The sequence below is a fragment of the Mobula birostris genome, chromosome 13 (genome assembly GCF_030028105.1).
Source record: "Mobula birostris isolate sMobBir1 chromosome 13, sMobBir1.hap1, whole genome shotgun sequence".
NCBI lineage: Eukaryota > Metazoa > Chordata > Chondrichthyes > Myliobatiformes > Myliobatidae > Mobula > Mobula birostris.
The window spans coordinates 28,683,279-28,695,919 of NC_092382.1; the positions used below are offsets into that span (position 1 = coordinate 28,683,279).

Below are 12,641 nucleotides of genomic sequence, written 5' to 3' on the forward strand. Positions count from 1 at the left end.
CTCTCACGCAAATAGTCTTTCTTGACATGCAACTGGGGTTTTCTTGTATTATTAACTTAAGGTGTGAACTCGCTGATGTATCATTAGGGCAGAAGAGTGAGTGAATCCCTTCTCACAGACTGAGCAGGTGAACGGCTTCTCTCCAGTGTGAACTCGCTGATGACTCTGTAGGTTGGATGACTGAGTGAATCCCTTCCCACAGACTGAGCAGCCGAACGGCTTCTCCCCAGTGTGAACTCGCTGATGAATCTGTAGGTCGGATGACCGAGTGAATCTATTCCCACATACAGAGCAGGGAAATGGCTTCTCCCCAGTGTGAACTCGTTGATGACTCTGTAGGTCGCATGACCGAGTGAATCCCTTCCTACAGACTGAGCAGGTGAACGGCTTCTCCCCAGTGTGAACTCGCTGATGACTCTGCAGGTTGGATAACTGAGTGAATCTCTTCCCACATTCTGTGCAGGTGAACGGCTTCTCCCCAGTGTGAACTCGCTGATGACTCCGTAGGTGGGATGACTCAGAGAATCTCTTCCCACATTCTGAGCAGGTGAACGGCTTCTCCCCAGTGTGAACTCGCTGATGACACTGTAGGTGGGACGACCGACTGAATCTCTTCTGACAGACTAAGCAGGTGAACGGCTTCTCCCCAGTGTGAACTCGCTGATGTAACAGTAGGGTGGATGACTGAGTGAATCTCTTCCCACAGACTGAGCAGGTGAACGGCTTCTCCCCAGTGTGAACTCGCTGATGACTCTGTAGGTGGGATGACCGAGTGAATCTCTTCCCACATACTGAGCAGGTGAACGGCTTCTCCCCAGTGTGAACTCGCTGATGACTCTGTAGGTGGGATGACCGAGTGAATCTCTTCCCACATACTGAGCAGGTGAACGGCTTCTCCCCAGTGTGAACTCGCTGATGTACCAGTAGGGTGGAAGACTGAGTGAATCCCTTCCCACAGTCTGAGCAGGTGAATGGCTTCTCCCCAGTGTGAACTCGCTGATGACTCTGTAGGTGGGATGACCGAGTGAATCTCTTCCCACAGTCTGAGCAGGTGAACGTCCACTCCCCGGTGTAAACACGCTGGTCAGCCATTACGTCAAATGACTGAGTCAATCCTTTCCCAGAAATTCAGCAGATGACCAGCATCTACCCGGTGTGAACTGACTGGTGTGTCCACAGGTGAGACGACTGACTGAATCCTTTCTCACACACAGAACAGGTGAAAGGCCTTGCCCAGTGTGAACTTGCTGATGTACTTTCAATTGAGATGACCCAGTGAATCGATTCCCACTGTTTGAGCAGGTGAACGGCCTTTCTCCTGTGTAGAATGACGACTGTGCCAGTCTGTCAGATGATCAAGTGAATCCCTCCCCACTGTCTGAGCAGGAAAGATGGTTGATTGAATCCCTTGCTCCACTTCTTAAATGTCTAGACAGAGACAGCAAAACTGGTGTTTGAGATTCCTGGAGACAAATTACTTCTCGTTTTAACCTGTAAAAAGATTTACAAAATCCATCAATGGGTGAAGGACAACATTTCAGATGAGATTACTTGAGTTGCCAAGGTTTGTTCTGGTATCACACTGTTACAGTGAGGTTCAACCCAAGTTGGACAGAGAAATCATCTTCTGACTGGTCGCAGTGCTGGTATCTGGAATGACCATCAATTCCCTGATGCTCTTCCTGTCTCTATCAGAATGGGGCATTTCTGCCATCTCCAGTCTGTTCCTTGGCTCAGTTTGACTCTCTCCATTGGTATTATTCCCTGTTCCTGCTGAGCCGCATGGGTGCCTGGCCCCACAGTAACTGAAACACTCTCACGCAAATAGTCTTTCTTGACATGCAACTGGGGTTTTCTTGTATTATTAACTTAAGGTGCCACAGTTTTAACACCATATAAAAAATTCCTGCTGAGATGAATGGTTGGTCCACACAGCTGTTAAAAGGACTTAGAGTGAATTTTTGTATTATTTCAGGTTCTTTTCACAGTCATAGAAAATTACAACACAGAAACAAGCCCTTTGGGCCATCTAGTTTGTGCTGAACTATTTAAACTGCCCAATCCCATACTACTACCATCCAGGTACGTATATAAACCTCTTAAATGTTGAAATTGAGCTCGCATTCACCACTTGTGCTGGCTGCTCATTCCACACCCGGATGACGGTCTGTGTGCAGAAGTTTCCCCTCATGTTCCCCTTAACGTTTCACCTTTCACCCTTAACCCATGGCCTCTAGTTGTAGACCCACCATCTCAGTGGTAAAAGCCAGCTTGCACTTACCATATCGAGAACCCTCATAATCGTCGTATACCTCCATCAAATCTCCACTCAATCTTCTACATTCCAAGGAATAAAGTCCTGACCTGTTCAATCTTTCTTTATAACCCAAGTCCTCCAGACCTAGCAACATCCTTATGAATTTTCTCTGAACTCTTTCAACCCCTTTTACATCTTTCCTGTAGGTTGGTGACCAAAACTGCACACAATACTCCAAATTAGGCCTCACCAATGTCTCGTGCAGTGTGAACATAACATCCATCTCCTGTACTCAGTACTTTGGTTCATGAAGGCCAATATGCCAAAATCTTTCTTTCCATCCCTATTTAACTGTGACACCACTTTCAGTGAATTATGGACATGTATTCCCAGATCCCTTCCTTCTACAGCGTTACTCAGTAACCGACCATTCACTGTGCAATTCTAGGTCCTACCAAAATGCAACACCTCACACTTGTCTCCATTAAATTCCATTTTGCATTTCTTCACCCATTTTTCCATCTGGTCCAGGTCGCACTGCAAGCCATGATAGTCTTCCTCACTGTCCACTACACCCCCAGTCTTGGTGTCATCCACAAATTTGCTGCTCCAGTTAACCACACTATCATCCAGATTACTGATATAGGTGACAAACAGTAACAGATCCAGCACTGATCCCTGTGGCACACCGCTAGTCACAGGCCTTCAGTCAGAGAGGCAACCATCTGCTACCACACTCTGGCTTCTCCCAAAGACAGTGTCTCATCCAATTTACTATCTCATCTTGAATGTTGAGTGACTGAACCTTCTTGACCAAACTCCCATATGAGAATTTGTCAAGTGCTTTTGCTAAAGTCCATGTAGACAACATCCACTGCCTTGCCTTCATCCACTTTCCTGATAACTTCCTCGAGAGACTCTATAAGATTGGATAGACATGATCTGCTGCCTATCCTTAATCAGTCCACATCAATCCAAATACTTGTATATCCGTCTCCTGCACACACATTCCAATAACTTTCCCACTACTAATGTCAGGCTCACCAATGTATAAATTCCTAGTTTATTTTTAGAGCCTTTCTTGAACAGCAGAACAACATCGGCTGTCCTCCAATCCTCCAGTACCTCACCTGTCACTAAGGATGACTTAAATATCTGTGCTTGGGCCCCAACAATTTCTGCACTTGTCTTCCGCAGGGTCCCAGGGAACAACTTGTCAGGCCCTGGGGATTTATCCACGCTAATTTGCCTTCAGACAGCAAACAGCTCCATCTCTGTAATCTTTACAGGGTCCATGAAGTTGATGCTGCTTTCCCTCACTTCTATAGACTCTGTGACCATCTCCTGAGTAAATACGGATGCAGAAAATATCTCCCCCATCTATTTGTCTCCTCATATCGATTACCATTCTGACCTTCCAGAGAATTAATTTTTCCCCTTGCCATCTTTTCGCACTTAACATATCTGCAGAATCCATGAGGATTCTCCTTCACCTTGTCTGTTGGGGCAACCTCATGCCTTCTTTTATTTCTTTCATAAGTGTTCACCTGAATTTCCCGTACTTCATAAGTATCCCATTTGTTCCTATCTGCCCGTACCTGGTATGCACCTCTTTTTTATTGATCTGGGAGATGAAAGCCAAAGGGGTGATGGAGCTGCATGGTGGGAGGTGGGAGTAGGGGAGGGTTAAACTAAAGTTGCAGGGAGAATGGGAGCCTGAATAACAGAACAGATAGTGGAGGTGTTGTGGAGACAGATGTTGTTCAGTCCTTAGGCAAAGTCAGGAATTAAAAACATTGAGCATGGTGCAGTGAATATGCTCAATCCTGTACATTTCAATACAGGGAGCAGCGTAGGAAAGGCGGATGTGTTCAGGACATGGATCAACATCTGGAATTATGACACTAGGATCTGGCAACTGTGGACTGGGACAGGCTGCTTTATGGCAAAGGTGCGCTTGGTAAATGGGAGGCCTTCAAACCGAAATTTTGAAAGTACAAGGCGGGTATGTGCCTGTCAGAATAAAAGGTAAAGATAGAAATTGTAGGGAACCTTGGTTTTCAAGAGATATTGAGACCCTGGTGAAGCACAAAATGGAGTTGCAGAACAGGGACAGGCAGGTAGGTTCTTATGGAGTTTAAGAAATGCAAGAGAACACATAAGAAATAAATCAGGATGGCTAAAAGGCATGAGATTCCCCTCGCAGAAAAGATGAAGGATAATCCTCAGGGATTCTGGAGATAGATTAAGAGCAAAAGGACTGCAATGCACAAAATTGGTCCTCTGGAAGACCGGAATGGCAAACCATGTGTGGAACCAAAGCAGATGGGGGAGATCTGAGTATGGAATGAGCTGCCAGACGAGGTGGTAAATGCGGGTTCTTTTTTAACATTTAAGAATAAATTGGACAGATACATGGATGGGAGGTGTATGGAGGGATATGGTCCGTGTGCAGGTCAGTGGGACTAGGCAGAAAATGGTTTGGTGCAGCCAAGAAGGGCCAAAGGGCCTGTTTCTGTGCTGTAGTTTCTATGGTTCTATCTCAAATATATTTTTCATCTCATTTACTCAGGAGATGGACACAGGGTCTATGGGATTGTGGAAAAGCGGCATTAAAATCGTGGACCCTGTACGGATTAAAGAAGAGGAGATGATTGCCATCCTGAGGCAGATTAGGGTGGATAAATCTCCAGGGCATGACAAGGTGCTCCCTTGGACCCCACGGGAGGTAGTGCAGAAGTCGTTGGGGCCTTAGCAGATATAACTAAATCATCCTTAGTGACAGGAGAGTTATCAGAGGATTGTAGGATAGCCAAAGTTATTTCACTGTTCAACATAGAACATGGAAATCTACAGCATATTCCAGGCCATTCAGCCCACAATGTTGTGCCAACCATGAAACTTACTCTAGAAACTGCCTGGAATTTCCCTAGCACATAGACCCCTATTTTACTGAGCTCCGTGTACCTATCTAAGAGGCTGTTAAAAGACCCTATTGTATCTGCCTCGACCACCGTTGCTGGCAGTGCATTCCACACACCCACCACTCTCTGTGTAAAAAAAACTTAATCCTGACATCCCCTTGGTATCTATTTCCAAGCACTTTAAAACTATGCCCCCTCGTGTTAGCCAGTTCAACCCTGGGGAAAAACCTCTGGCTATCCACATGATCAATGCCCCTCATCATCTTATACACCTCAAAAAGGCTCCAAACATAAACAAAGAAATTATATATTGCTTTGAAGATTTGTTAGAAGTATACAAAATTATGAGGGTATAGATCGGGTAAATGCAAGCAGCTTTTTCCACTGAGGTTGGGAGGGATGACAACCAGAGGTCATGGGTAAGTGGGGAAGGAGAAAATGTAATGGGAACACGTGGAAAAGCTCTTCACTGAAATGGTTGTGAGAGTGTGGAATGAGATGTCAGCACAAGTGGTGAATATGAGCTGGGTTTCACAATTAAGAGAAGTTTGATAGGTACCTGGATGGTGGGGTATGGAGGCGATGGTCCCAGTGCAGGTAGTTGCATTAGACAGATTAAATTTTTTTTACCATTGACTAGATGGGTCAAATACCCTGTTTCTGTACCGAACTACTCCATATTTTTATGACAGACAAGCTGGACAAACCTGTTTGGAAGGGAAAAGGTAGGAGTGACAATGGAGCAGCAATGGCTGGAGCTTTTGTGAGCAATTCGGGAGCTGAGTGATAGATACATCCCAAAGAAGTGGAAGCATTGGAAAGGCAGGAGGACAAAACCGTGGCTGAAATGAGAAGCCAAAGCCAACATAAAAGCAAAAGAAAGGGCAAACAAAAGAGCAAAAACTATTGGGAAGCTTTTAGAAACCAACAGAAGATGATTAAAAAAAAAGTCAGATGAGCTCAGGGGGTGGAATTATGATATTGTAGTCACTAATGAGTCTTGGTAGCACCCAACAGTCTGAGGCATTTAGAGTAACAAACTAACCGGGGCCTAAATATCTCTTGAAAACCAAGGTACAATATGATAATTCCCTGTCCTGAGCTCATCTGGCTTTCCTACGATGCTTCTTGCATTGTGATATACACAGCTCAGCACATTCATTGCACCATGCTCAACCATTTGATTGCTGACTCTGTCTGAGGTCTGAACAACATCTGACTGGTGTCAAGAAAACAACCTCTCGCTCATTGTCACAAAAACAAAGGAGCTGATTGTGGACGACAGGAGGAATGGAGACAGGCTAACCCCTATTGACATCAATGGATCTGGGGTTGAGAGGGTGAACAGCTTTAAGTTCCTTGGCATAAATATCACCGAGGATCTCACATTGCCTGTACATACCGGCTGTGTTGTGAAAAAAGCACACCAGCACCTCTTTCACCTCAGACGGTTGAAGAAGTTCGGGATGGGGCCCCAGATGCTAAGAACATTCTACAGGGACACAATTGAGAGCATCCTGACAGGCTGCATCACTGCCTGGTATGGGACCTGTACTTCCCTTAATCGCAGAAACCTGCAGAGAGTGGTGCGGACAGCCCAGCACATCTGTAGATGGGAACTTCCCACTGTTCAGGACCTTTACAGAGACAGGTGTGTAAAAAGGGCCTGAAGGATATTGGGGACCAAATTCACCACAACCACAAACTGTTTCTGCTGCTACCATCCAGGAAACGGTACCACAGCAAAAGGACCAACAGGCTCCGGGACATCATCTCCCACCAGCCCATCAGACTGATTAATTCATGCTGATACAATTGCATTTCTATGTTATATTGACTGTCCTATGTACAAACTATTTATTATAAATTACACATTGCACATTAGACGGAGACGTAATGTAAAGATTTCCACTCCTCATGTATATGAAGGATGTATGTAATAAAGTCAATTCAATTCATTTCACCCTCTTCACTATCTGTTCTGTCATTCTGGCTCCCATTCCCCCTACAACTTATTTTAACCACATCACCCTCTCCCCACACTAGCACTAGCAAGTCTTACCACTGGGATATTAGTCCCCTCTTGTTGTGTTCCCCTCACTAACGAATCCCCTCTCACCCCTTTGACTTTCCTCTGCCAGGTAATCCCCCCCCCCCAACAGTTTCTAAAGTGGTCCACCTGTTGTTGTGCGGGATGGACACAAGAGTACTCTGCAATGGCTATTTAACCTCATTCCCCTTCCTGACTCTCACCCAGTTTACTGTATCCTGCACTTGGGTGTAACTCACCTCTCTTCATGTCATATCTATCACCCCTTCCGACTCCCACCTGATCCAAAATTCATCCATTTCAAGTTCCAACTCTGTAAAGTGCAGAGTTATAAGCTGCAGCTGGATGTACATTTTGTAAGTGAGGGCATCAGGGACGCTGGAGGTCTCCCCACCTTCCCACCAATGTCCCCTCTAATTTGTCATGATCAGTGTGCACATAAATCTTGTACTGTACATTCTTTTACCCAGTGACAACATGTGCACTGTGAATTTTAAATAGAGAGCCATTCATTTTAACAGCTAGCAAATCACTGTCAATAAAGAACTGTGATGTCCTCTGGGTTTGATCGAGTTCATCTGCACTCTCACACAACCTGTATAGTAGGCCTGTAGCGGGTAATGAAGGATTTTCTCTCCACAGCTGTTCCACACTGTCCATATGTGATTTGCTTGCTAAATGACGCTTAAAAAGGTCATATTTCCAACTATCACTCCACTTCTTCCCACTTGCAAATTCTCCAGCAACTTTTGCATCACCACAATACAGACAGATAACACCAGTTTCTGTATTGTACATAAATATTTCCCCTGAACCCTCCCCCAGGTGACTGACGGTGGTGAACTCAGTGATGGCAATGCCAATGAATATGAAGGGAAGGGCAGTAGTCTGTCTCATTGGAGTCTGGCACATTTGTGATGTGAAAGATACTTGTTGCCCTGGACAAAGGTGTTTGATATCATTATGTACCCAGAGAGAGTGGGGCAAAACATATTCTCACGGGTAGAAAAGTCCAGAACAAGAGGAGGTAGAAGAAGCAACAGACACAAAATGCTGGAGGAACTCAGCAGGCCAGGCAGCATCTATGGAAAAGAGTACTAATGCTGAGTTCCTCCAGCAATTTGTGTGCGTTGCTCGGATTTCCAGCATCTGCAGATTTTCTCTGGTTTGTGACTGGAGGCAGAACAAAGGTGATTTTCACAACAGCTGATGTAAAAGATTTTGTTCCCTTTCTCCGAGTTCCCGATCCTTGCATTTAGACAGCTGGAGCTCAGCTCTGTCTGAGAGACCCATCGGTTCCCATTCCCTCATCAGCCGGAAGCTCCCCGGGGCCCGTGTACGGATGGTGGGGCTGAGAGAGAGGGAAGAGAGCAGGACTGTCCCGGGATTGCGGGTCACGGAGTCCGGAGTCACAGCAACTACCCGAAGTCGGTGTTGACAAATAACCGCCCGCCAATTTCCTCTTACCTGCACCGCTCCGCCTGGGCCCTCTGTATACTGTGCGCATGCGTGCAATCGAACGCCATCGATCCAGACGCCTGCGCATTTGATCGGCGCTTCAGCGGCAGCGAAACTTTAGACGCAGGGTTTTATGGGCAATCACGGTGCCATTAACAGTTTCTGCAAGCACCGGTTTCATGTCCATATCTCCGTTTTTTTTGTGTGTATAGAAAATTCAGCAGCTGTTTTAACGCAGAAATTGGCTCCCATAAACAATTTACTCAATATCAACGTGTATCTAATGCCAAAGTACAATCCTCTTACAAATACAGATATGAAACACAAGAGATTCTGCAGTTGCTGGAAATACAGAGACGCACACACACAAAATGCTGGAGGAACTCTGCAGTTCAGGCAGCAGCTCAGCAGAGGAGTATACAGGCTAGGCATGCTGAAGGAGCTCGGCCTAAATGTTGTCTATTTATTCTCTCCACATTTGCTGCCTGATCTGTTGATTTCCACCAGTAATTTGCAAAAAATAACCATCTTTTTTTCGATCAAGCAGTTTCCAAATGTTTCTGATCTTTCATTTGTTGCCATATCATGCTGGTCTCATTCCTCTTCCTCCTTGTAAACTCCAGACCCCATCTCTCTCTTGAGCCCCAGAGCCCTGACTCAGGCTGGCAACCCTTTGGTTTCTGACTCTGCACATTCAAAGATTCACTCGCTAGTCTGCTGCCAAACTTTAGAGGTGCATTGCAACAACCCAGCTGTCTGAAGCACAGTCCTTTGAAATGAGTGAAAATGACCCAAACATTGAAAACAGCAGGGAAGAAGGAGTTTAACCAACTTCGTCCTGAGCCCTGGGGAAAGTCAAAACCACAGTGAGCTCGTCGTCTTATGCAGACTGGAGAAAATCATGCAGGACATTCATGCAGGCGTATAGGATGATTAGAGGCATTGGTCGTGTGGATAGTCAGAGGCTTTTTCCCAGGGCTGAAACGGCCAACATGAGGAGGCATAGGGTTAAGGTGATTGGAAGGAGGTACAGAGGAGATGTCAGAGCTAAGTTTTTTTTAAACAAAGAGTGGTGTGTGTGTGGAATGCACTGCCAGCGACGGTGGTGGAGGCGGATAAAATTGGGTCTTTTAAGAGACTCCTAGATAGCTACATGGAGATTAGGAAAATGCAGGGCTATGCGGTAGGGTAATTCGCGGCAGTTTCTAGAGTAAGTTACCCACAACCTCGGGCCAAATTGTCTGTAATGTGCTGTAGATTTCTATGATTTCTATGAATTTTATGAAATTCAAGGGAAGTCTCCTATCCCACGCAGTGATGACTGGCTGCAACCTGTCATCACAGGGAGGGTGAGAGGGGAACAGCAAGGATAGATGTTCATATACTGATATGGAACAGAAACATGGGCAGGGATCAGACGGGCTGAGTGGCCTCTCTAGTGTACGTTGTGAGTGTGGTAGAGACAGTAAGTACCTGAGACACGGGATACGATAGAGAACTGATTTATCTTTCAAAGATCCACAATATTAAACACCAGTCTAGTTTAAGGCTAACATCAGCAGAACGGACTCCTCCAGTGCTTAGTGACCAGGGTTCAGTCCTGGGTGCGATGAGCAGCGCAAGAACTGCAGAATGTGCCAGTAACAATCCCTCATGAACCTGCAGCTGCCGTCAGTCACCGTGATTTAACACAGAGCTGATTTGACCTTCCTCCCTGATGTGAAATTACTGGTGTTGCAGCAGCTGGGATGATTGAGTAAATCTCTTTACTCACTCCGGACAGAAATGTGGTCTCTATTTATTGTGAACTCACCGGAGCATCACAAGGTGGGTTAACTGAATGAGTCTCTTCGCACACACGGAGCAGGTGAACGGCCGCTTCCCAGGGCGAAGCTGCTGGTGTATCTGGGATGTCCCACTGAATCCCTTCCAAAATGAGAGCCAGTGAATGACATCACACTGCTAGCAACGTCATGGCAATGTATCCAATCAGATCACGGACATGGACACGTGACCGGGCTCTCCTTGTAGCGAGTGGGGCGCCGTCTTCTCCAGCATCTCCGTCTCCACATTCAAGGATCGGCGGTATTCAAGCGCTGTTGAACTGACAGATACAGCGAGACTAACGTGTTTGAGTTTCGCATACACAAATCCTTTGACTTTTCTACCTGTTAAAAGTTTACAAAGCACGTCAGTGGGTGAAGGACAACATTTCAACTCAGATAATTTTAGTCTCCGTGGTGCCTTCTGATAAAGCACTGTCACAGCTCAAAATAATTTGGAGGAACAAGATTTTATCTTCTAACTGTCTAGAGTTCCGGCATCAGGCACAATAACAAACTCTCTGCTTCCCTCTCGGTATCAAAATGGATCATTCCTCCCCTTCCTCAGTCTGTGACTTGGCTCAGTTTGTCTGTCTCCTTCGCATTCTGAGCATGCGCCACACACCCACTAAGATCACATTTTATTTGCACGGCTGCGACTAGAAACTTTCTGATTATTATGTCCCTCCTGGCATCTGACGGTGGTAAACTCAGAGTCAGCAATGGTATTGACCTTCAGGAGTAGGTGATTAGGCTTTTTCGTTGGCGATCGATAAACTGCCGGTTGTGTGTGGTCGGATGAGTGGGTCGTTTTCAGACCGGAAGGAGGTAGCGTTTAGAGTACCCCAGAAATCAGTCCCTGACCACAGTTCTTCACAGTTTAATGGCCTGGCGGAGGCAGCGAGACGTGAGATGTCCCAGTCTGCTGGTGACACAGAAAGAGCGGAGTTGGGGGAGGGGAGGCTATTCCCATACTCTTTCGTAGTTTTGCAATCTGTACACAGTGCACTGTGGGGCTGCAGTGGCGGGTTCCATTGCTGGGATCAGTGCACAGTCACTGTGGGCTATGAGGATTTTGTGAATAAAGCGCCATTCTCCAATTCAGAATCTCAAGCCGGGGAGCAAGCCTATCATTTGTATATTAAAGTTGTATTTATGGCATTGTGATAACCAGATGCTATAGCCCTCCACGACATCTCTATCCAGTCCTTTCAATATTCGACTTCATTCGTACATTTGTCCAGCGGGCCATCAATACTGTCATCCGATGCTTTGACATAGAACTCGCTAATACAATAGTAAATTTTTCTCAGGTACAACCCTACGGCTTTAAGCAAACAATGTTACTTTACTTGCTTGCTAATTATATTTTCTGATAATGTGTGAGTGCAAATTTGCAATACTTTGTCATATTATTAAATTAAGTATTATATGTTTTATTGTACCAGTTATACACTGAAATGCACTGATAGGCTATGGTCTTGTTAATGTCAAAACTACCACTGTATTTCTCTTTAGCTCTGCAATTCATATATTTCTTTCATCTTGGTTTAGTGCTTGATATTATAAGAAGCCCTAGTCATTCATATATATATATATATATAAAATACACACACACACACATATATATGTATACTAGATTAGATTTGATTAGATTATGAGAACACGCAGTCCTCTTTTATTGTCATTTAGTAATGCACGCATTAAGAAATGGTAAAATGTTTTTTTCCAGAATGATATCACGGAAACACATAACAAACCGATTTAAAAACTAACAAAAACACATAATTATAACATATAGTTACAACAGTGCAAAGCAATACTGTAATTTGATGAAGAGCAGACCATGACACTGTCTCTCCCCCGCGCTTGCATACGCTGAATTTCAAGCGTGGCCGTTCTCAGGTTTTATGCAATGTGGAGTCGGTTAAGGACAGCCGACTCTTGTCAGTTATTGGTTAAAACAAGATAAATAGATAACAATAAAAATGTAACATTTACAGAGCAAGTAATGTAAACAAATAGGTGCAAGTTCAGAACGAGGGAGATTGTGGGAGAAATTTAATCAGGTCAGACTATGGAAACATTTATTTGTTTTGTCAGAGTGGGACAGAATCTGTTACTGAACC

General features: G+C 45.1%; 1 protein-coding gene across 2 annotated transcripts in view; it reads right to left on the reverse strand.

Annotated features, from left to right (window-relative positions):
• The window catches only part of LOC140208667 (uncharacterized), a 147,332-nt gene that overhangs the window by 16,987 nt on the left and 117,704 nt on the right, over positions 1 to 12,641 (reverse strand). The window contains exon 1 of one of the 2 annotated variants that reach the window (XR_011888859.1): positions 10,503 to 10,594. The exons of the other annotated variant lie outside the window; for it this stretch is intronic. The gene's annotated coding sequence lies outside the window, so the exon portion shown is untranslated. Of the gene's footprint in view, positions 1 to 10,502; positions 10,595 to 12,641 lie in introns of those variants that run through there. 2 annotated transcript variants of the gene reach the window in all.